The sequence below is a fragment of the Callorhinchus milii genome, unplaced genomic scaffold (genome assembly GCF_018977255.1).
Source record: "Callorhinchus milii isolate IMCB2004 unplaced genomic scaffold, IMCB_Cmil_1.0 Scaffold3, whole genome shotgun sequence".
Taxonomy (NCBI): Eukaryota; Metazoa; Chordata; class Chondrichthyes; order Chimaeriformes; family Callorhinchidae; genus Callorhinchus; species Callorhinchus milii.
Window position 1 is genome coordinate 73092420 of NW_024704744.1, and position 26384 is coordinate 73118803.

Sequence of the window (26384 nt, forward strand, 5' to 3'; positions counted from 1 at the left end):
GTTCAGATGAAGAAAGCTTTTCATCCTACTTAATCTCAATTTTCCAGAATACCAACCCTCCTACTTCACACCATCAAGAAGTTTCTTAAATGAGTCCAGTGTCCCGGCCTCTGCCATTCTTCCTGGTAATTTGTTTCACCTGTTGATCCCTCTATATAAAGAAATACATAGGTAGTCTCTAGTTCTAAAATTGTCTTTCATAACCACGCTGTACAGGTGAATGCATGTGTGTATTAATATGTTTGTGCGTGAATTTGTGTGTGTATGTGTGAATGGGTGAAAGTGACTTTGTGTGTGGGCGGGAGTGTTGTGGAGTTCTGTAGCTCAGTGGTTAGAGCACTCGCCTTCCAAGGGAGGGACCTGGGTTTGATTCCCAGCAGGGTGAAACCTTGGGCAAATTTCCTTACTCCGCACATCTGATAATAATCCCTCAAGAAAAAAANGCATGCGCAATTGGCTGCTGCATTTCCCCCACAAATATACAGTCAATTCACTTTACAGTATATTCTGTGAAGCGCTTTGAGACGTCTAGAAGACGTGAACAGTGCTATATTTCATTTATATTTTCCATGTACGAATAGGTTGGGGGTGGGTGCGGGAGGGAATGTGTGCATGTGAGAGTGATTTTGTGTGCATGTGATTGTGTGGGTGAAAAACCTGATACAGTGATTGATGGTGTAGGTGTGCTGCATACACAGTGAGTAAAGATGTGTAGGCTGTGTTGTTTTATCCTTGTGACGTGAACAGATGGAAGGCGCTCCTTTTGGTGAAAATATTCTGTCATTTACTCAAGTAATGCAAGGTGAAACAAGCCTGCCTTTGACCTCAAAGTGACCTTACCTGAAATACTCTGTAACCAATAGCCACCCGCCAACTATAGATGCTGCCAGAGTCAGATAAGTCAGTTTTAACTTGTAATTCCATTCCATGAAATGTCAGGGACAATGTATTAAGCAGAGAATGAGCAAACTGCAAGAATATAGGAAACTGTAAATGCAGTACCTTGGCTTCTGTTTACACAAAATTTGAGATTTTGATCCAATTTTCCTTGCTAATTGTTTGGTACAAAGTAGGGTTTTTTATGTAAAGATAAGCACAAAATCATTAATTTATATAATTACATAAATATATAATTTAAAGTTTTAACGTAAGAAACTCTTTCAATAAATAGTCTCTCCATTTTACAAAATATCATATGAAGCTTTGAGATGTCCACCTGATATGAAAGGTTCTATATCAGATATAAGAATTATTATTACTTTATTTCTTGACAGTTGCTGACAGGAGAACACCATCCTGAACTTGATTTGCTCTCTCTTGTCTCTGGTAGGTTTGAGTCCACCTATTTGCTCTGACAGCACCTGCTGGTACCATCTTCTTATTGTCTCCTCATGTTTAGTACAATTTGTCTCTGAGATTCTGCTGGTAGCACAAGCCTTTGAGAGGCAAGAATACTGACGTATCTTGGCCCATCTATTTGCAATCATTGAACATACAGCATATGAATAGTTGCCATCTTAGCTTGAAGCTTAATAACCCATCTTAGCATTGTGGATGGCAACAAGTAAAAATTACTTTCCCTTTAAACACTAAAAATGGTTATCATATAGTGAAGAATTCCATAAGGAAGAACTTCGCAATTATTGTCTTGTGGCAGCCAACAATCAGGGAGGGGCAATGCCCTATTATATTCATTTTCATTTTTGAACTGGTTTTGAGAGGTTAACAGAAAATAATCTTGGTATTTTTACAAAAACTATAGTTCTGAAAGTCCGCAGATCAGTGTTACGATAGATTCTATTTTCTCATTTCTTAATGATAGAAATAAAAATGAAAACAAATATCTTCACTGGTCCCATGTTAAAAGCAATTGTTTCTCATATGTCTAGTGTTTATTTGGTTCTGTGTGAATGATCTATTTGAAAGAATTGGCTGCTTTAGGTATAATTCAGAGTGTCACTTAACTGTATCTGTCATTATGTCTTTTGATTCTTGTTTCAAACAACAAATAATATTAACCCCTGCATCTTATATAGGTATCAGTCTTGCTCACTTGGTAGCACTCTCCCTCTGAGTCATAAGGTTATGGTTCAAACCCCATGTCTGGACTTTGAAATCACAGTCTAGGCTGATACTCCAATGCAGTGCTGGGTGTGCTCAGCGCTGCACCGGAGTATCGTAATACTCAAAAGAAAGGGAGTTTTTTCTGGTGTATTGACCAACAATTCTCCAGATAAAGTTCGCCATTCACTTTGTGGCTGTTGGTGGGACATTGCTGTGCGCAAATTAGTTGCCATGTTTGCTTACATAATAAAATACTGTGAAGTGCTTTAAACTGACTTAACAACATGATAATGCACTATACAGAATACAAGAATTATTATACAGTGGCATTAAGGTTGAAATGTTTCAAAATGTCTCACAGAGTTTTTTTATATATAAAGTGTAGTGACTGTGTAGGCAATAAACAAATGTTTTCCAAGTTCTCAGATGAAATAAACATGATCAAAGGCATCCATTCCGAGCTTTTAAAGTTATTTGCCGCGAGAGGAGGAAGCAAAATGAAATGATAATTAAATGTGAATGACTATAATAAAAGAAAACAAGGATTATGGTTTTTAGCACAAATGATAGATTCTAGAAATGAATCCATTCCAGAAATGCATTTAGAAATTATTCATATTATCATTTAAAGATGTATCCTAAAGTACAGAACATCTTCCCAATCAACTATAAACTAGTTCTCACTAGTTCTATAAATGTGCTTTAATTATATACAATTATAATCATTCGTAAAGCCTAATATTTCATCCAGTCCTAATTTGTAAGACCATTTTGCTTTAAAGTTTGAAATCAAGTGGAGTTGTGGGATATTTCTAAATTCAATCTTAAACTGGAATTTAATCTGTCTCAGTTAGCACCCTCACTTATGAGTCAGAAGATTGGGGGTTCAAGCTTTCCATTGGGATTTTGAGCTCACAGTCTCTACAACAACAACAACAAAATTACATTTACAGAGCGCCTTTCACGTCGGGAGGACGTCCCAAAGCGCTGAACAGTCAGATATCGGGGCCCGAGCATGGGGAAGGGGTGGTGTAGGGGTGAGGGAAGGCAGAGAGGTGGGAGGGAGACCAAAGACACGGTCGAAGAGAAGGGTCTTGAGACCGGCCTTGAAGGATGCGAGGGAGGAAGCGATGCGAAGGGACTGTGGGATGCAGTTTGAGTGTGGGGGCAAAGAGGCTGAAAGCCCGGCCACCGATGGTAGGGCGGGTTGGGCGGGAGAAATGGAGCAGGCCGGAGCCCACTGAACGGAGGGAGTGGGCAGGTTGGTAGGGAGTCAGCAGGTCAGAGATGTAGGAGAGGGCAAGGCCATGGATGGCCTTAAAGGTGAGAACGAGGATCTTGAACTCGATCCTCTGGGGGATGGGGAGCCAGTGGAGTTGGGCAAGGGTGGGAGTGATGGGGTCGAGGAGCCTGGTGCGTGAGAGTACACGAGCTGCAGAGTTTTGATTGGCAGCTTGTGAAGGGAAGAGATCGGAAGACTGACACTACAATGCTGGAAGAGATCTGCACTGTCAGAGGTGCCGTCTTTGATTGAAATGTTAAACTTAAGCCCTGTCTGTGTTAATGTGGAAGTTAAAGATCTTAGGGCACTATTTGGGAAAAAGACAAGAGTTTCTCCTGGCTAATAATCCCCCAAATAAAATGGGACATTGTTGTGTGAAAATTGTTTATACATTTGCCTACAAATATATAATCATTACACAGTAAAGTGTGAAGTGAAGCATTTCCTGTGCATGCTTTGAGAAGTTTTGATGATGTGATAAGGTGTTATATTGAATGCATGGATTATTATTATTATAAAGCAGTTTTTCAGAGTTCTTAAAAAAGAAACTGATTTTCATGTTAAGATTGAATTTAAGAATTTTCCACGATTATACATTATCTTAAACTTAAAGCCAAAATCATCCTACAGATGAGGAATAAGGGGAATTTGAAGCCTATAGAATCTTAGAAAGTACCACTTTACTCATTGACTATGATGGTAGTGGCTTCTCTACTGCATCTTATTCAGTATGAATGAAGATGGAGTCAATGTCAATAGAGAACACTAATTGTCAGTAACACTGATAGCCACTGATACCAGAAACTACTTTCAAAATGGAATGAAACTGTCCCGTAAAGTTCAGTGCATATAATAAAAAGTAGGAATTACTGTGGAGCGATTTTAAGAAACAAATCGAACCTCAGAGCTGTCCTGCTGGAACTTTGAACCTTTGAACCAGATTACTGCCTGAAATCACTCACGGGTGTCTATTATTCTTCAAATCTCATTCTTAAAAGATATTGCTGTTTTCGTTTCTGAGTCTATTCACTTCCCTCTGCAAGCCAGCATCCTGAGTAATGAATTGCAGAGAAGCAACTGAACTATATATTAAGCATTTGTCACTGCACAGAAATTGGACAGTTAAAACATCATGAAAAACTATCACTGAATAACTACAGTCCATTTAGTGATCATTTCCAAGTAGACTTTTCAGGCTCTCACTCCTGAATCAACACAGATGAACCAAGCAATAACACTTAGGCAATGGATTCCCATTACATTTTAATGTTGACGGAGCACTTTCTTTTACAGTAGCTTCTCATAATATTTGCTATGTTTATCTTGTAAGGCTTTAATACTGTGTGTAAGACTATATTTTTGTGTATTTTATTGGCTTCAGACATAATTGTATTGTAACATATTTAAAGCTCTTTTTGAACAAATTCCTGTGCATTGTGTTCTATAAAAATATTGTAAACTGCTTAATGAATGATCACTTCCAAGTGATACATTCTTGGAAATGAATTGCAACCAGTTGGTCAAAGACATATTATATAACAGTCTAAGACTAAGGCTTCCAGGCTTCTAACTGAGACAGCTAATGCTAATGCAGGTGGAGAAATTCCAATCAGGTTTAATTTTGTTTTATTTTCTTGACATTTCAAAGTGTCCAGAAATTGGCAAATTCTTAAATGCAGTTTTAATTTTGAAGCTGTTTTTATACAAGTTCTTTTGCAAAAACAAATAACTAATTTCAAACTTAAGACTAAATTCAACAATTTTCCAAATTCTGCATGTTCTGAAATGCTAAGAAAATAGAGTAAAACTAGACCAGGTTGAATTTCCTCCTCTTAGTGTTTTTCTGCACAGAATGCCAGGCCCAAACCTCAGGAATGATCTTCAAAAAGTTCACATCAATTTTATTAATCCAATCAAGGAAGAATACCATAGCAACCGACCAAACAAATGTCGCAGTGATCGACTGCTCTCTCAAAGGGACATGGAAAGAAAGATAGTGCAGAGCATATTGCAGGAATAATGCGGCATCTTGCTTTCAATGCAATTTGTAACAGCATTGTGTGCAGCAACACTTAAAACCATCTGTAATGCATTATTCAGAAAGACAGCAAAGACGTGAAGCGGCCGAGAACTTAACAACACCTTTTTTTAAGGACATTCCTGGATTTTATATGATAAAGAAAAAACAGACTTGTGCATTTTAAGTATATAATCGCATTGAAATGTCTCAGAGCTTTATAACAATTACTGTCAAGTATAGTGACTGATTTTAACGGGCAAATGTAATAATAGCCGTTTTGTGCACACCAATAGATGTCTGTGATGTGAATGGCCAATTTATCTGGAGGATTGTTGGCCTTAGCCTCCCCAATAATGCATTGCTTTCCCCAATACTGCACTGTAGTGTCAGCCTAGACTCTGAGCTCATGTCCCAATGTTGGGCTTGAACTCATGAGCTTTAACTTGCTGGTTTCACCCTGGGAACAATTGAATAGTGTTTGATGTGGCTCTGGAGTCTCTTGCAAAGATTTCCCCATCTACTTTGTGGGCCTTCCTCTGGGACTAAAATGTGTGATCTGAAGATTGCAATGTGCAAATATAGTATTGTGCATGTTTGTCCTGGAGAGTCAAGTCTCTGCCATGAATGGAAAGTACCAACTACAGTTCAGGCATTTCACCTAGGCAGAATGTGTCGTCTGAAAATCAGACATTCCCTGGAGTCACCTCTAAGTATAATAGTAATCCTTGTTTTTGATATAGTGTCTATTTTGCCAAAATGTCTCAAAGAGATTCACAGTGAATTGGTATCCAGTGTTGTGACTGTGTATTTGTAAGGAAATGTAGCAGCCATGAGGATTGCTTGCCAGGACATAATGAAGAAAGTGCTGTTCTATTGTACCTGATAGACAGTTTTAATCTCTCATCTGAAGGACTGCACATCCGAAAGTACAGCATTCCCTTAGTACTGCACTGGGGTGTCATCTTAAACTGCAAGCCCAGAGTAGCAACACATCAGAGTTTATTGGTGGAGCTATTTGGATCAGGAAGCCTGACTTTATCTTTTGACAGGTCAGGTACCTGACACAAGCAGAACTCCTTCACCTTAATGCTTAAGAGTATCCAAACTAGATAGAAAATTCCACATAAGCATGCCACCTATCCGTGGAAATTTCCTTGTGTCTGGAATGGAATGTGCACCCTTTCCTTGCATGGACGCATCCTGTTTACTTAATACTGCTTCAGAAAATGGCTTCTAATTGACAACATTCCCACCATCTGATTTTGTCTCTTGCAAGAATGCAGCATTCAGAAAGAGGAATGTGGCACCATTACTGTTTTAGCACCAAAACATATGCAAACACCTGACTCCTTTACAACAGCACTGTTTGTCGACCTGAACTTCTACATCACTGAGCCTTGCATGGGGGAATTTTCACATAAATGGAGGCGATTGAATCAAATCCTTTGTAGAATGAATCCATTCCAAGCAGTGCTTTCCAGACTGTAATTCTGTACACTCTAAGGGTTCCTGTGTGTAAAAACACATCAAAAAAGACGTTCATCATCTCGGGTCAGTGACATCAGGAGTGTTGCAAACACCAATACATCTATCAATGGAGTTTGGGATAGCTGGGCATCTTAAATGGAGAAAGTCTTTAGGAGGAATCCTATCAACCTATAGGAACTCCACACCAGAAGTAGATCTCGTAGCAGATTTCCTGATGTACTGCTGGTTCAAGGAATGAGTCTCTGTTTGCATGAGCCGGATTTCTTATTAAGAATTCCTATTACAAAATAAGCAAAGTCAACTCTGTTAGGTTGAATTGAACAAGTTACCACTTACCAAAGCAGCTTATTGCCAAAACAAGAACTACTTATTGTTGTAAAATCTGGCAGAGCAAACTTCTGTCAATATTGCATATGTCACTTTGTCCAGTCACGTACCACAGTGTACCCAGATGTAACACACATTGGTATAATGAATCACACTCCATCTTAAGACAAAACGGTACATTTATTGCGACATTCTGAATGGATTCAAACACACTTTAAGGACAAACTGGGGGCGAGGGGGGGTTGGGGGAGTGGGAGAACACAATTGCACACATTCAGCAAACATAGGCCTGGGATTGCTGTTTACAGATTGTCAGGTTTTATTTAAAATGTCGCGCTCAGTAACCTGAGCTTGTCTGATTTGCTTCTGATAGTTTAAAGTGACCAGGTGATTGTAACCTGTCCTCCCTCCATTGACAATGACAGATGGATTATCTGATTTTTTTTCTTATCTCTATGAAACTGACTTCTCTCTGCTTCCTTCTCGCTCCTTCACCCTCTTAGTAATCCCCCCCACCCCAAGCCAAGCACAGTGTGATCAGGTGTTGGCTTGGTATTTTCTGTGATCAGCAAAAGGTAAAGAGAGGCTACACATTCACATCAAGCAAATGACATACAATATGTCTTTGATTTGGGAAAAGAAAAAAAGCGTTAAAAGAATGGGAAGCAATGATGTAACTGTGCAGCTTATCGTTTGCTTGCGAGGGTCCTGTCTGATTCTCGTGTCATTATGGATTCAACTCAGCCTCTGTCGCCTGGGTGGCCGTCTTGCAGAGAGGTGCAAAATTCTCAGCTTCCCTCTTTCTTTTCCTTCTCTCCCAGGCACATCTCTTAACCAGGCGTGTAGATGAATTACGATGAAGGCTGTTGCCTTGTGGAGGTTTTTAGGAATAGGAAATGTGGCTCCCTGAATCGTATCCCTGTTCCTCAGAATTTAGTAACAATTGAAGGCTTCACTTTTAATGCCTCATGCTTCATGAGCTTGATTTTATTCTGGACAGAGTCACATGTAAGTGTGACAATTAACTTGGTAATTACTTTTCACCTAAAGCTGCAAAATCTGGCTGGTCCAGTAATGGTACTACAACGACAACTATATAAACTTAGATTTATATAGTGCCTCTCACATTGGATAACACCTTAAAGTGCTTTACAAGGACAATGTGGATCACTGGGTAGAGTGAGAAGGGTTGATGGTGGGGAGAATGTTAATCGAAGGTAAGATCAAAGTGATAGTTAATTAGGGGAGACCAGATTTGGGGAGATCATTTCTAGAGAGAAGCAGAATGGTGGCTGAAAACCTTGGCCACTGGTGGGATATAGGGGTTAGCGCCTGGATGAGAGCTAACCTTTTACAGTTGAACGTCAACAAGACCGAGGCCCTCCTGATTGGCTCCCGTCAGTGCCTCCACAGCTCAGGCGCTGACAGAACTCTGCAGCCCGTATACTCTCCTGCACCAGGCTCCGTGACCCTATCACCCTCATCCTCACCCGACTCCACTAACTTCCATCACACAGGGGATACAGTTCAAGTTCCTGGTCCTCACCTTCAAAGCCCTCCATGGTCTTGCTCCCCCCTACCTCTGCGACCTCCTAACCTCCTACTAACCTGCCCGACTTGGAATACTGGTTTTGGTGCACTTATTACCGATTGACTCCACATCCATCTACCTCAGATCGGTTGGACATGAACATATAAACTGAATATAAAAAAAAGTTATATTTATTTAGTGCGTTTCACATTGGGAGGACATCGCAAAGCACTTTACACAGCTGACTGGGAGTCTCAGCTGGGAGGGTGGGGGGAGTATATAATAATAATAATCCTTGCATTTGATATAGTGCCTTATCACGTCTTCAAGACATCTCAAAGTGCTTCACAAAATATACTTTAAGTATTTGTGGGCGAAATGCCATAAATGGTACTGTGCGATTAAAACTGGAAGAGAAATACTTTAGTCAGTTTCTGCAGGATTAGTAGGTAAATACACTGTCTGATATGGTCCTGAGCCATCAAGACCCAGTATGTGTTTTGATCTTAGCTTGAGCAGTGATAGATAGCATCAATACAATTGGTATTGTATTGGAGCATTTAGTCTAGGGACAGAAGTTGAATTAGCCGTGGCCTTGGCCAATAGAAAAGTGTGGACACTTTTGCAAAAAATTGCGGCACGCTTTGCACAGACTCACAGACAGACACACAGACAATCACAACAACAGGGACTCTGAGTGTAGACCATTTGCTGCTCGTGCTGCACTACGCAAGTGCGACCGGAGCCGCTCCACCCACAGTGACATCAGGTAAACAGCATGAGTGGCCCGTGGGCCACAAACTATATCCATGTCGGATTTGTAGCGGACGAGGGTCGTTGTAGTGTGGAAAAGGTGCGACCGCACATTTCTATTGGCCCAGGCCAGGCCATGACTTGCATTTCTAACCAATCGCCACTGCAACTACAGGCCTGAAATTCCACACAGTCTTAGCCTGCAAAACCATTTGGAGTGGAGTCCTGTAGCCCAGTGGTTAGAGCACTCGCCTTGCAAGTGAGACACCTGGGTTCAATTCCAGGCAGGGCAAAATCTTGAGCAAGTTTCCTTATTCCACACGCCTAATAATAATCCCTCCAAAACAAAACAACAATAAATTGGTCATTTTCAATCCACGACTGTTTGTGGGACACTGCTGTGCACAATTCGCTGCCGCGTTTCACCCAAAAATATACAGTCAATTCACTTTACAGCATATTCTGTGAAGCGCTTTGAGATCTCAAGAAGACGTGAAAAGCCCTATATCAAAATGCAAGGATTATTATTATTATTTTGTCTTAAAATGTAAAATTGTGGAGAATTGTGGAAAATTCTTATATAAATTTGGAAGCTGGTTTTCTGTAGGTCTTAACAAGAATGAACAGTATCCCAACACACACTGGGGATCCCAAGCCTTGGCTCTTGCCAACTGTTGTCTAATTTCCACATGTTTGCGGATGACACCCAACTCTATCTCTCTGCCTCCACCCTCAACTCCAGGATTACTGACATCCTGACCGACTGCCTGTCCGACATCAAGTCCTGGATGAGGGACAACTTTCTCCAACTCAACGTCAGCAAGACTGAGGCCCTCCTGATTGGCTCACGCCAGCGTTTCCGCACCTCAGGTGCTGGCAGCATCAGCTTCCACGGCTGCACACTCCACCTCACTAAGCCAGTCAGGAACCTGGGTATCTTGTTTGACCCTGAACTGTCCTTTCCTCCCACATCTGCGCCATGACCTGCACTGCCTACCACTACCACCGCAACATTGCCAGACTCTGCCACTGCCTCATCCCTCAGGCTGTCGAAACCCTCACCCACGCATTCGTCACATCAAGGCTCGATGACAGGAACTCCCTCCTCATCGGTCTTCCCAACTCTTCCCTTCACACGCTGCAGATCATCCAAAACTCTGCAGCTCGTGTACTCTCGCGCACCAGGCTCCGCGACCCCATCACTCCCACCCTCGCACGACTCCACTGGCTCCCCATCTCTCAGAGGATTGAATTCAAGATCCTCGTCCTCACTTTCAAGGCCATCCATGGCCTTGCCCCCTCCTACTTCTCTGACCTGCTGACTCCCTACAAACCTGCCCGCTCCCTCCGTTCATCGGGCACCAGCCTGCTCCATGTTTCCCGCGCTCTATAAATCTAATTTTGTTGTTGTTGTTGTTATAATACTCATGGTAATTAGGTGTGCAGGATCCATCCCTCCAGAGACATAATGCACTACATTCCAATAAATATTACTGGAATTTCCACCTGTAGGTGGGATGCACAGAGCTTTCAGTTTGGTTTGAAAACTCTTAAGCATGGTGAGATTCCACATGTCAGTCATCTGGATGATCATAAAAAAACAGCTTTTAAATCGAGACCGTTTTGAAGAACCTTACACAATTCTGCACATTCTTAAATTTGGAGACAAAACCGTCTTACTGGTTAAGAGTGGATGGAATTTCAAGCCTCGAATTCAGCTAAAGAGTGAAAATGATTCATTTAAAGTGGAAGCAGGTGACCATGGCTACCTGAAATCATTAAGAAGTCATAACAATACTGGCTGTCGTCACTGGCTGTTTGCAAGTAAAGTGAAATATTAAACTTTTACATAAGAGATGAAATAATTTAGCAAGCTTGACATGAAAGAACAATCATTGATTGAGAATATATTTTAATTCATACTAACCTGTTGTTTTGCCTTGTTGGTAAGCCACAAATAAATCTGAACCCATAACTTCTGACCGAGAAGTGAAAGTACTACCAACTGAGCCAAACTGACATGATGCCTTATTCTCAGGTGCACCCCTATTTAATGCTTGATTATTGCAAACCACTCTCACGAGCAGAACACCATCTACTTACATTAAATGGGAATTGAAACTCCCTTGATGTTTTGGGGTGCTGGCAGGGAACGGAAGGAATGCTATTACATTTATTGTGTATCTACCAACAATTGTGAGCCTTTTGGAAGAATGTGACTCAGTTTCTTGATTCTCCCCTTGAATGCTTATGTATAATACTGATTAATTTAGTATACTGAGAGATTCATTCCTTAGGACGTATCCTGCAATTAACTTCAACACCTTAGGCAAGAAGAGGAAATCTGCTCTTCCTGTCCCGATCCATGTCCAGAGATACTGGTTAGAAAGATTGGGCTTGGCTGTTATTACCCCCTACCCACCCCCCCACACATACACATATATACTTCCGATGCTCGAGCTTGCCAACTGGTTCAGAACTGGGTGAGATAACAGAGGACAAGAGGAAACTATGAATCGGTATTCAAATAGAAGAGGAAGGGATTCGTATGTGTTCAGACAAGGAGAGGAGAAAATTGGCACAGAAACAAAATCCAATGGTGAAAGAGGAACGTTTTACTACATCTGTCCATGTAGTCTGATCTTAGGCTGAACAATTCTCCCAATCTCTGTGTGGCCTTGTAACCTGTAACAGCCTAGCAAGCCTGTGTTAGCAAACAACACCCTGCCTCCAGAATCTGACTGTTGGAAAATAAGACAAGTCTCCTCTTTCTTATTCTCATCTGCAAAGCTGTTGCCCTCCCTCCCTCGCATACTGGTGCCAACATTTTGCAAGGTTCAAGAACTTCCTTCTTAGAAACTGATGACTCCCTTTTTGTCCACATCAAATACTTTGAGCTGTATAAGAAAACAAAGAATCTGCTTGTCTGTGTTCTTCTGAATGCAGTCTGCTATATGTGCAAGCAATCTATTAGAGGAGACTGTGTCAGAGTTAACGCCAATTTTAAATGAATGAGATGCTGATTCCTACTTATTACTGACTGCTATATTGTTACTTATGCTGGAACTTTTTGGAGGTGATTACAGCTCTGCTGTTATTTAGCATCTTGATAGATTTGTAATATATCAGGTTTCACCTGTGACAGACATAAAAGATGATTAAAGACACTTATCAAAATCTTATCAACTGAAAATGTAACGTATTATGGCCTTGATTTTCACACTTTAAAAAATATGTGAAAGATTCCTATCCATTTGAGGCAAATATGGAACATAATGTTTTGTTTTAGAATAATTTGCATTTCCAGCATGAGGAGTAGGCCATTCGGCTCCTTGAGCCTGCCCTGCCATTTAATAAGATCGTGGGTGATCTACTAACCTAATTTCATTCACCCGCCCTATCCCCACATCACTTAATCCCTTTAGTTTTTAAAAATCTATCGATCTCAGTCTTGAATATGTTCAATGACTGAGCATCCACAGCCTTCTGGGATAGAGAATTCCATAAATAACTCTTGGAGTTTAAAATGGGCCAATTTCAAAGGGGTTTGTGTGGAAAATTCCTTATTTCAAGAATTATTAAGGAATCCGGCTGTACATCACTCCAATTTGCAGGAGCTCCCTCTGATGCGAACTATTTGGAGCAGAGGACCTGTGAATCAGTGTGGCGTACTTGCTGCCAGAATAGAGAAAGTCTCATTCAGATCCCTTAACTTAGGAATCCAGTTTCAAATGTTTGTATTTTCAATTTCATTAAGCTGTATATCTGACTATGTGTATGTGCAATTCACATATATACATCCATACATCCATCCATACATCCATCCATCTAATAACAAGATAAAACTACCCAGGTTGATTTTGTAAATACTGTCTTGGAAACTTCCTGTTGCTTGTCCAGCAAGCACCATCCTGTTTATTTGGGCTTTCATTCACAGGATTAACAGGAGCCTGATGTGAACAATCTCTGTCCCAAGGGATTGGTCTGCTCCTTCAAGACCTGCTGACAAACCATGTTGATTGGTTTGTCATGAGGGATGCCTTCGAGAACTGTGGATCCACTTGGATCAGGAGGTGGACTACCAGCATTGGCATAGAGGGTCAACTCAATTTCGATATTCCATTGCAAAGGTACGCCACCTTGGAGCAACCTCAACAACAATAACTTCCATTTATATGCAAGTTCAACCATCAGGAGACTCTGCTTACCTCCCCTCCTCACAAAAGAGGATCAAACTGGTCAGGAACCTTCAACAGAGCTAAAGAGCAGCAGATATAAAAGGCCTATTGACCTCCTCTGTGTCTGTGCTGTAAACTCTATGACTGTGATATTGTGAGGTGAAAACTAGTATTCCTATATATATTCAATTGTACTTGGTGATAATTAAGGGAATGAATGTGTTTAGAAATTTATTACCTATATGGTTCAAACTAAACATATTTTTACGGCAATAGGGAGAGCTGTAAAACTAAATGCACAAGATATATTAGGTTGGGGCTGGTGCAGTTTAAGCAGAGCTTGCTGTTCAGTGGACAATGACAATCGTTTGGTGTTGTAGGTGGCATATTTGATAGAAAATGCAGTGATGGAATAGGAACAATGATAATAGGTTACAAAGTTTGCATTTGCAGCTGGAAGAATAAACGTGATATGATCTGAAAGGTAAGCAGAACAAATCTGGTGAAATTCAAGGAGCATTATTCTTATTGATTTGTATGCTGTGGATGCCCACATTGAAAATGCTGCCGCTGACAGGCCAGCAGCAGACTATCTTTACCTGCAATTAACTTACACATTGGGGGGCAATTCTCAAAGAGCTTCGCAAGATTTGCTGTAAAGTGACTGTATTTTGCAAGCGAATGGGACAACCAATTTGCACATATTAATTGAACAATTTAGAAGGAATTATGAATACATTTTTATTTACAATAGGAATGTGGATTGTATTATAATCAGAATAATAAATGTTATACAATCTATATCACAAATAGAGGAAAACATTTAAGATTCATTTGGATTGACCAAAGTCTTGGTTTGTTTTCTTGCCAATCTGCAACTACGATCACAGTTGTAAACTCCATACAATAATAATATCAATAATAATAGCAATCCTTGCATTTTATACAGCACTTTATCCCGCTATTGAGACATCTCAAAGTGCTTCACAGAATACTTTGTAAAATGGATTGACTGTGGTTTGTGGGCGAAACGCAGCAGCCAATTACATACAGCAATGTTTCACAAGCTTTGGTGGATTGAGTGACTACACCGTTTTGTTTTTTTGGAGGGATTATTACCCCCGGAAAGTGATCCACCAAACGTTCCTACTAACTGATAGGTAAACAAAGATGTGTGGAGTAAGGAAACTTGTCTAAGGTTTCGCCCCACCTGGGAATCAAACCTCCTTTAAAACTCCTTTACATGAGTTACAACTGTGTTCTCCACCAACTTCAGGAAATTGACTTTATAAAGTTGGTTTCCTGTGCTTCTTAAGTAACTAGAAGATGTCTGACTTTGGAATACAGCTATCAGGGAACAGATTGGTGCACCAATTGCAGGTAAGTTCTTCATTGGAATACTGGCACCAATTTTAACCAAAAGGAAGGAATTTGCAGGTTTTGTTAACTCATTCCTTGTGCTAATTACCATAAAGGATGTGTTGAGAGACTATTTCAAATTTTATTCCATATTTCTGCTCTAAAATTCCCATTCACACAGACTTGCTCCCTTTTATCCTCTGATGTGGCATATCTTCCAGGACTTCTAGGTGAGACCAGCTAAACCTGCACATAAAAAGAACAGAACCTTCCTGATCTGCATGGCTTTGTAACACACCACATGGTCAATTTACCTCATGAGCTATTAGGGAACTCACATGGGCGTTTTAATAATCATGATAAGGGTGTAATGACTATCCATAAAATATTGCACACAGCTTACTAAATAAATCAATAGTTTGTTATTTAACTTTGACATGTTTTTTACTGGGAATCAATTACCAAAGAAGTTATGCGAACAGTAAGAATGGTCCTTCTTAAAGCTTAAACCTATTCTCTCCATAGTTCAATGGGTTAAAGCCTCTAGTGGTACTGTACAAGGCCATGGAAATGCAAGTTTGAATCTACAAACTGGTGAATCTGTAAGTTTGAATCTGGTCTGTGCTGAGGTGATGGAAGAAAGTGAATAAGAAGAAGTAAGAAGTAAGTGAGTTCTGCTTGGAGCTGAACTGGCTTCAAGGTGACATGTCTGTCATGGAATATCGGAATCGATTCAATCTCTGTGACTGACTTATAAATCCAGTTCCTGAGGCACACAGATCTGCAGTACTCAAGGACATTGCTGATTAAAACCCAGCCAGCATGGTTCATTTTTAGGACTTGGAAGGGCAGACTAGTCACTGGGGGCCACTTCCACTCAGCTTCTGTTAATCCTGCTGGCAAAAGCCCTAATGGCTAGGTATACTAGCTGGACAACCAGCAGGAATCAGGAAAGCGTATTAGGTAGTACTTTCAATGGCAAACTATGTTGTTTCAGCTAGTTACACTTTAGCAGTACTCCAATGGACATTCTTGGCCCTCAGGGTGGCTTTTGCCAGCCTATGCCAAGTACTGTCTAGAATTAGGTAACCAGAATGCATCATTTCAAGGAGAGAGTGTGGATTCCATTTTAATAAATAGCTTGGGAATTTCCATGCGTAGGTGGGATGCATGGAACTTCCAGTTTGATTTGGATACTCCCCAACACGGCAATAGATTTCCACATGGGTCAGACACCCGGCTGACCAAATAAAGTTGCGTAGTGTGTACAGAATAAGTAACACACGGCTACGATCTCCCTGCAGTCAAAAAGTCTGCCAACGCTCTCTGTGAAGGTCACTAGTTAAGATACTGAAGGTTTACCCAAATCTGTAGAACAAATGCCTCCTTTTATAGAGAGGGGGAATTGGAGATTTTTTTTTAATAAAAACAACAAATAAAAATGTGAGTGCTCAGATGTAAAAGGAAAAGTAAAAACCCAATTCCTTTTTTATCAAACATCAGGCAATAAATATTTGACATTGGAACATAAACTTTCAAGCTGAAAACTCCTAGCATTGAACAGCAATTAATGGTTTATTTAATTATCGGCAAATATTCACACCACAGAGCAATCAAGTGCATTTAAATGACTTACACACCTCAGCAATGGCTACAAGTCCACTTTGTTCACAACAGAAAGTGGCCAATGACTGGAAAGCTCTTCATGTGGCTGACAGCGGGAGGTTGATGATTAACAGTCAACAGGTGATCACAGATACGGTGCCCAGCTGTCATCAAAAACTTTCAGTTAGTCAGTTCTGCAGCTACCAAGACCTTTTTTTTTCACAAACAAATGTAACCACAAATAAAAGAGTTTGGGCACAGCTTTTCATTATATCCCCAAAACTCACAGTACTGTGCATAAGTGCTTGACAAAAACTTGTACAACATAATAGCTTTATACCATACTGTGCATTGAACTTTTGAAATTAGCCATGTTGGAGCCAAAGTTTCAGAGTGCAATAAAGGATTAACATATTGACAACCCAAAGGGGTGACCCACTGGTTGACACACTGGAATTCCTCTCAGATGGCAATCTTTTTAGGGAGACAGGACGTAACTCGGCCTTGATATGCATTCACTGGTCTCTGCACCACCATAAGTGACTGGGCCTTGAGTTCCTACACTACTACCCTCCGGAACTCCCTCCTATCTCTTTATCCTGCACACTTGTTTTTTGCCTTTAAGTCCTGTGTCAAATCCAAACTCTTCAAACACAACTATAGCCACCTCCCTTCCCCTTCTCCCTTGCCTGGCATCCAACTCCATCATGAAGAGTACTGTATAAATGCAAGTTGTTGCTGTTGTTTGAAGAAAACTTTTTGGTCTAGTTGATCTCATCCTTCCAGAAAACTCATCCTACTGTCCTCCCATCAAGATCATGCAGTGTCCTAGCCGCAACCACTCTTCCTGGCAACTTGTTCCAGTAACTAACTAACTAACTGACTGACTGACTGACTAACTAACCCTAACCTTAAGGATAAAGAAATTCTTTCTTGTGTTTTGGAAATTCATAAATTCCAACATAATTTGGAAATCGGTTTAATGCAGTTAGTAGGATAATTGCGACAACAAAACCCTGCTATCATTGAAAACTGTGATACAGAAGTAGGATGTGTGACCTGGATTCATGGAAGTCAGGATTAAGAAAGTTGTCGGGAAGGCATGGGATAGGGAAGGACCTGGGGAAAGCATCAGCTATGGTACATCCAGATAATTATACACTGACATGCGAAACATTTCTACTATATACAGTATCAGGTCTTCAGCACCTGCGAGAGAAAGCATCTTTGTGTTTTAGTTGCAAACTGTTTTTCCTCGAGCTTCATTGTTGCAATGGTCAGAGGGTGTAACTCTAAAGCAGAGACCTGTGAGACACTTGGAAAATGTTAAATAATACTTGCAACTTACCCTTTACAGTCAATGATTTATTATCCTCTACCTAGCACACAGTGGCACAGAAATCCTTTGTCACCTCTACCACGGAGATTAAACTGACTCTGTTGTTCATTAGTAATGCAGGCAGCCTTGTGGTAGCATGGTCTGTGTTTAACAAGGATGGAAAACAAATAAAACTCTTCCCCTAAAAGATCATATTTGTACTTGATATCAATAAGAAAATGTGTTTGGAAATTAATGGAAGAACAATTTTACAATATAAATTTACATTTATGTTGTGCCTTCACATCGGGAGGATGTCTCAAAGTGCTTGACACTGTTAGCTAAGCATCGAAACTGGACATGGAAACCAAGGGTGTTGGGAAGGGGAAAGATGACTGAAAGCTCAATCATAGTGGTATGTCTCATATTTAAATTACTTTTGCCTTTTTCATGTATTCCCTTGGTAGCCACAAATTTCCCAAGTCTATTACCCAGAGAAAATTAATGACGGATCCCATGTGGTTCAATTAAATTTTCCAGCGACACTAAAGAGGAGCAGATTGTAAAGGTGACATATACTCAGGAGGAAAGACTGATTTCTTTGTTTTGCAATTTACACCATAAGGACCCCCAAAGGGGAGACTCTATTGTTAAGTGGAAGGCTGCATAAATCCATGACTTAATAAAGTTGCCTGTGTAAGGAGAATCTAGTAGAACATGTAAGAGTGAACAGCATGGCTCAATTGGTAACACTCTTGCTTCTGAGATTATAGGTGTTACATCAACTGCAAGAACTATTATTATAAAAACAATCATAATAATAATCCTTGCCTTTGACATAGCACCTTATCACATCTTCGAGACGTCTCAAAGCTCTTCACATCACATCATGTAAACTGAATTGGCTGTATACTTTGTGGGTGAAACCCAGCGGCCAATTGCACACAGCAGAGTCCCATAAACAGTCGTGGATTGAGTGACAAATTTATTATTTTTTTGTAGGATTTATTATCCCCAGAAAAGCGATCCGCCAATTGGCTAACAGGATAATATCCTCACTGAAGAAAGCAATAAATTAAGATGAATCCAGAGGCAGTTCTTCATATTATTTAAAGTAATTGGTGTCAAGGACAACAAAAGCATCACATTTAATTCAGCAATTAAAGTCATAACTGCTGTATTATGCAGACAATTGATCTGTAAACAGAAGCCCTCTCGAGCTTTCCTGGCTCGTGTTTGAGCAGTTTTCTTCACTGCCCAGTCCAACAGGTGAAAAATATCTCTCGCAACAGCTTCATAAAAATTCCACTTTCCTGTTTGCAGTTTGAATCAACTTCAGTGTTTCTAGGAAGTGAAATGTTGACATTTCTTCAAACCATCACCCACAGCCAGCATTCAGCAGCCTTCTAATTAGTATGAAATGGAAGCTTATCAGCAGCAAAAGTAATCACTGTTCAGCGTGACTATATAGATGCCCCTACGCAGATCTACGTGCAACAGACTAATGGAAACAGACCATCCTCAGCCCCAGAGCAAAATTTTCTTTGGGTTCACTGACTCCCTCCACCTCTCTCCCTTCCCCCACAGTTCCTTTGTATTTAGGCTGAAAAGTCACAGGAGAAGCATGTTTGCAAACATATTATAGAGCACACATACATTCATTGCTGGGAAAAAGAAAAGTGATTCTAACCTACAGATTCAAATAATTCTTCTGTTTGCAACCCACTGATATCTCCTCCACATCCTCTCCATCCCCAGCCACAGGTATTCTATGTTAAGAGTAAGAAAGCCAGCCAGGTTTCCTGTTCCTGCTCTTGATCCATTGCTGTTCAGGAAAAGACATTTCATTTTTTCACCTTAGGAACATGGAGGCCATACAGCTCCAAGCCTGAACCGGTTTATTAGATCATCACAGCAGATCTTTTTCACCCCTCATTAATCCATCTTGCTCAAAAAAATAATAAGTTGGTCACTCAATCCACAATTTTTGTGGGACACTGCTTTGTGTAATTGGCTGCCACGTTTTGCCACGAAGCACTTTGAGACATCTTGAAGACATGATAAGACGAGATATCAAATGCAAGGATTATTATTATTATTATCCATATTTCGCATTCATCTATGTTGCTTTTAAACATTCCAGTTGGTTCAGCCTCCTCCACCACCATCTGAGGCAATAGATTCTGAATATGGAGATCAAACTCTAAAGTGTGAGTTCTGGTTGCTCAGTATGCTGTAGTTTCATTAACACAGTGAACAGAGGAGCTTGGCTGGAGCATTTTATATAGTCCTTTTATTTACTTTTGTGAGACAAGTATTAAAAGATCATAAATATTAAAGTTGTGTGCTTGATCAGAATTTTAGATAATGAATTAATATACACAACCGTATTTATCAGTTTTCCCATGCAATCACATGCAGTATTTTATCTCCTTGGAGTCTGACTCTAACATTTTTGTTTTTAACTCCGGTATGCCTTTCCAAAACTTGTCAGTTTAATAAATTCAAAATCAGCCAACCAGTAATCTGTGTACTCGGGCAGATTTAAAAGTAGTTCTATCAGTGAGCAGATTGACTAAGCATTTAAATTACATTTTAAATGGAACAGCCAAGAGAATGCAAAGTAATTCTGGAATTTAAAAAAGGAACGATTTGTACTTTATATGTTACATGGTTAATGAAGGATACATAATATGGTAGTATAGAAAGAAGAAATAGAAGGACTTTATTTTTGTGAGCATTGTCACGTAGATACTAAAAATCCCATGACTTTATAAGAGATAACAGTTTCTCCTGGTGTCTTGGCCAAGAATCCTCCAGATCAGTTAGTCATTTACCTTACAGTTGTATTGACAAAAGCAGTCGCTACACTTGATGAGCAAGTACTTGGGATATACTGTGAGTCCACAGTTCACCTGTGATACAAATAGACCTCAAATTCTGCCTTTACATTATTCCTGTGAAGGATCCTTTCAAGTTTCCTTTCACACATTGCAGTTGCATGAAAAAAAATCTTTAACAGAAGTGATGTGTGGACTGAATTGATAGATTTTCCACACTTGTGCATGGTCTTAAAAATAGTTTAACCGTCTACACTGAAACAACAACAAGATTACATTTGTAGTGCCTTTCACATCGGGAGGACATCCCAAGGCGCTGGACAGCATTTCAGAAGCATCTTATAACAAAATCCAACAACACTTACAAATATATTAGCCCACGGCAGTATTTGAAAAGAGAAGGAAGATGGTTCCAGTGTCCTGGTCAACAAACCCCCAGATTAAAATTGGTCATTCACTTCAAGTCTGTTTTGGGGTATTGTGCGCAAAAATGATTGCTGTGTTCACTTATAAAATGCACAGTCACTACACTTTATCATATATCCTGTGAAGTGCTTTGAGGCACCCTCCAGAAGTGAAAGGCACAATATCGTTAGTGCTAAAATACACCTGGGTTAACAATGACTTTGGTATTTAGTCTTATAGCAAGTCTTGCAACTATAACTATGAAAATGGGAGTAGTTTTCACTTCCCATCCTCATGTCAACACCATTCATGACTGCCAAATTAGTTCCAATTGTGCCAACTTGGAGAGCAATGACATGTCCACTGGGAATATGATTTGAGTCTATCCAAACTCATTTTGCTTAGAAGCTTTAATAGCCCTCAGAAGCCCGATTAACATTGCAGCTGGACATTTGCATTTACTGTGATTTTTTTTACTGTAGCTGGTTTACCAAAAATTCCCATGTGTAAACAGCATGGGTTTATTTACTCCTGTCTTTGTTGAAAATAAAACTTCTGCTTACTAGAAATGGAATGTTGATCAGAGACATGAAGCAAGCCTATGCAACCTTGGAATCTCTAATGTGAATCTTGTATCAGACTGTTTGGGCTAATTCAACTCACAGTACATATCTGCTGCCTTGTCAGGCTGGTGCCTTAGGCATAAACTGAAATGGAGTGAATGGGGACAAGTAGACAGAGGAACAAGAATAAATCATTCAGCCCATTAAACTTCATCACAACTAATTTCCCTGCCTTTTCTCCATTTCCTTCATACCTTGCTTCCTAACCATCTATCCATCTCACTTTAAAAGATCTCAATTGATTCTATGTTGACAAACCTGTGCTTTCAGTCGCTGTGCACTTCTGCAACTCATTTCCAAAAAACTCTCTACCTCGCCTCCTCTCTCCTTGCCATCAGAACCCTCTTAAAAACACATTGTTTCCACCATTTTTTGATCAACATCCCTAATTCCTCTTCTTACCATCCTCAGTTAAATTCTTGAAGACGTGCATTCTATATGAAAGGCACTGTAAGTGCAAGTTCTTAAATAAAGAATATTTTCCAATCTGTTATACAGTATTGGATCATCATGAAATGGACCGAATGCAGTTAAGCACAGTTAGCTGTGCTTAAGAGTATCCAAACCAAACTGAGAGTTCCATGCATCCCATCTACATATGGAAATTCTCATGTAATGGAATGGCCCCAGCAACTAGTCTGCTGCTCTAAGCAACGCTGTTGAGGAAGTGTGGCTGATCTGTTATCAGAGGTGCTTTGAAGTGCTGCAGACCTACCTGGCTCAGGAACAGAGACTGCCACAGAGCCTTGACTCGATTTCAATGCTCTATTGGTAGGCACATCACCATGGAACTCCGTCGAAGCTCAGCCTACGTATACCACTCCACAAAGAGATTAGTAAAAAAAAATCAAATGGTGGTTTGTGTGTTGGTAAATATGGGGACATCATAGTGATAATTATACACAGAACATTGCCAGATACCCTCACTCCAACAATAACACTTTTCACTATCAAGCCTCATTTCTTAGATCCAGCGGCAACGGGAAATGTGGCAGGGCCAGTTGCTGGCAGATCCAGAGCTGGGAAAACTGGCAATTTGTAAACAATGTAGTTACCTTTGTAGACAAACTCATAGTGCAAAAGCAGTTTCAAATTCATTCTATATGGAAGTCCTGCAGCGTATTGTTAAGAGCGCTCGCCTCGCAAGCAAGAGGTGGTTCGATTCCTGAGCAGAGTAAGAACAACAACAACTTGGATTTATGTAGCGCCCTCCACGCCGGACGGCGTCTCAGTGCACTTCACAATAAGGATCCCGGGACTGAGCCAGGGGGAGAGGGAGGAAGGTAACCAAAGGCGCAGTCGAAAAGAAGACCTGAAAATAGGAAGGGAGGGAGCGAGGCAAAGGGAGCAAGGAATGGAGTTCCAGAGCCTCAGGACATAGTGGCTGAAGGCACGGCCGCCGAGGGTGGAGAGGAGGACTCAGGGGACAATGAGAAGGCCAGACCCAGAGGAACGAAGGCAACGAGTACTGTTTTGAGGAGAGAGGAGGTCAGAGAGGTAGGGGGGTGCAGAGGAGTGGAGAGATTTGAATACAAGAGTGAGGATCTTGAATTTGATCCTCTCTGGGACAGCCAACCAGTGCAAAGGACTGGGGTAATTGGGGAGTGGAGTTTGGTGCGGGTGAGAATGCGGGCGGCAGAGTTTTGAATCATCTGGATTTTATAGATGGTAGTGGATTGGAGGCCGGCAAGGAGGGCGTTAGAATAGTCCAGCCGAGAGGTGACAAAGGCATGGACCAGGGTTTCAGCGGCTTTCGGAGCGAGGTATTGGCAGAGACGGGCGATGCGTCGGAGGTAGAAGAAAGCGGTGCTGGTGAGGGACCGGACGTGGGGGAGGAAGGATAATTGGGGGTCAACCTGACATCTGATTACGTATAGATTCGGAGAGTTTTAGGGGGAGGTCAGATAGATGAAGGTGGTGAGAACTGTTAGATTTTAGAGGTTGACAAGAGCAAAGAGTATGGCTTCCATCTTGCCAACATTCAGCTGAAGGAAATTTGCGCTCATCCAGCCCCTGAGATCTGACAGGCAGGCTGACAGAACATCAGGGGACTGGGGGTCGCAAAGAGAGGTGGAAAAATAGAGTTGGGTGTCGTCCGCGTAAATGTGGAAATGTATCCCATGTCTGCGGATGACATCCCCAAGAGGGAGCATACAGATCAGAAAGAGGAGAGGGCCAAGGATGGATCCTCGGGTAACCCCGCAGGTAACCGGGTGAGAGCGGGAGGAGAAGCCGCTTGTGCAGATGTACTGCTGGCGGTTTGTGAGGTAGGACTCGAACCAGGCGCGTGCGGTCCCACTGATGTGGATGACGGAGGAAAGGCGGTGGAGGAGGATGGCGTGATCGACTGTGTCGAATGCGGCGGAGAGGTCCAGGAGGACAAGGAGGCAGAGGGAGCCCTGGTCACAGATAGAGAGGATGTCGTTTGTGACTTTCACAAGCGCAGTCACTGTACTCTGGGCAGGGCGTAAGCCGGACTGGAGGGGTTCGAAGAGGGAGTGGGAGGAGAGGTGTGTGTGGAGTTGATTGGCAACAACACGTTCTAGGACTTTTGCGAGGAAGGGCAGGTTAGAAATAGGGTGGAAGTGGCTGGGGTTTGAGGGATCCAGGGAAGGTGTTTTGAAGAGGGGGGTGATGACAGCAGTTTTGAGGGGGACAGGGACTGATCTGGTCTAAACGTTAGGCAAGTTTCCATACTCCACACTCTTCTGTTTACCTAGCAGTAAGTAGGAACCCGGTTGTTAGTCGATCGGTGGATCGCTTTTCCGGGAATAATAATCCCTCCTAAAATGTTCTTAAAATAATAATTTGGTCACTCAATCCACAACTGTTTGTGGGACTCTGCTGTGCACAATTCACTGCCGCGTTTCACCCAAAAAATATACAGTCAATTCACTTTACAATATATTCTGTGAAGTGTTTTGAGACGTCTCGAAGACGTGATACGGCGCTATATCAAATGCAAGGATTATTATAAGCAAAGTGGACCGCAATAATTTCAGATACACCTCATTGAAAGGCAGTCAGAATGGGACATTAATCATGTACCTGATGCTTGGTGACCCAACAAACAAAAGTAAAGGCAAAACCTGTATGAACCAGTTCAGCTAAACTAGGGCAATAGCACCGCTACCTCTCAACAGTTACTTATTAACTATCATTCATTTGACAGAATCAATATATCCAGCTAAGGAGTAAACACTCCACTCACACAGACTGCCTGTCCCCTTTTTTTTCAAATTTACGAAAGGTAATTTGTTTCAGAAATATCCCACTGGCAACAAAAGCACAGAAAGAAGCAGGATTCTTTTATCTGAAGGGTATGTAAAGCACTTTTAAAAAGGTTCTGCGTTTACCTCACCCTATTGTGTGATGATCCTGGCTGTACAGAAGCCCTGGCTTTATTCAGGTGGACAATGAAAAGTCAAGTGGAAACACACAATGGCATTTGGGAACTTCGTCTCATGGGTGGCTTTTCTATGCACACTGTGATTGGTATATCTGATTTCGCTGCAATCACCCACCCTGTACCCTGACATCATACAATAGCCATTGAAGTGTTTTTTTTTGAAGGGATTAATACAGCCCTGGCCTGTTTATTCACAACTTTGATCCCCTGCTTACCAGGGCTTGGAGTCCCATGTCTTATCGGAGGTGAAATCAGCTTTATCTCCTCCAGTAGCAGTGCTTTACAAATCCAGTTCTGGGATGAGTTGCCAAACATGAGCCATAAAGTTGCTGTGCTGTTCTTCACAGTGGGTTGTGCGCACGTAATATTGGGAACCAGGCAAACAGCTAATGTTGTTAAACAAATGTCAATTTTCCATGATAGGACTCAAAGGTGAGTGATACTCACAAAACATACCCCAAATAATTCAGTTGCCAAGTTCACTGTTACAGAACAGAAAGGTCCCTAGTTCAGTCGCTAATGGGTGCTGGGTTAGCTGATTTTGATGGAGGTGTTAGTCGGTGGTGCCTACTAATGATAGTACTAATAATCCTGCATTTGATATAGCACCCTCCGAATATAAAAGGTGCTATGTAAATGTGCATTTGTATTGCATTGTAAATGTGGCAACTAATTTGAGCACATCAATGTCCCATAAACAGCCATTAAATGAATGGCCAATTTTATTTGGGGGATTATTGGCTGGGACACCAGGAGAAACTCTCTTTTCAAATATTATCATGGGATCTTTAATGTCCACCTTAATAGGAAGACGGGAGCTCGGTTTAATATTTAATCTGAAAGACAGTGCCTCCAACAATGCAGCACAGCCCCCCACATTGACTGGAGTGTCAGCCTTGACTTGTAAGTTCAAAGTCCTGACGTGGGGCTTGAACACGTAACTGTCTGATTCAGGGATGACAGTGCTACCAACTGCACCAGGCTGAAACTTCAACTCAATAATGACTGCATGAAGCCATACGGATACGTATCAGTGTAAAGAACAAAAAAGCTAACACACCAAATATGATCATACAACAGTTAGAGGGGTGCAGAATATTCATTGAAAAACCATGGTAATATTATTGTTCCCTCCCATAGAATAAACAGGAAATCTCCATGGTGACAGTGAGCTTGAGATGT

At 41.1% G+C, this 26384-nt stretch overlaps 1 long non-coding RNA gene and 1 other non-coding gene across 2 annotated transcripts in view; both read left to right on the forward strand.

The window, feature by feature from the left end:
* LOC103181696 overlaps nt 1-26384 on the forward strand; it is a 57567-nt gene that overhangs the window by 8343 nt on the left and 22840 nt on the right. The gene's annotated exons all lie outside the window — the stretch shown is intronic.
* Nucleotides 314-385, forward strand: trnag-ucc. The gene has a single exon. It is a non-coding gene; the product is annotated as a tRNA-Gly (tRNA).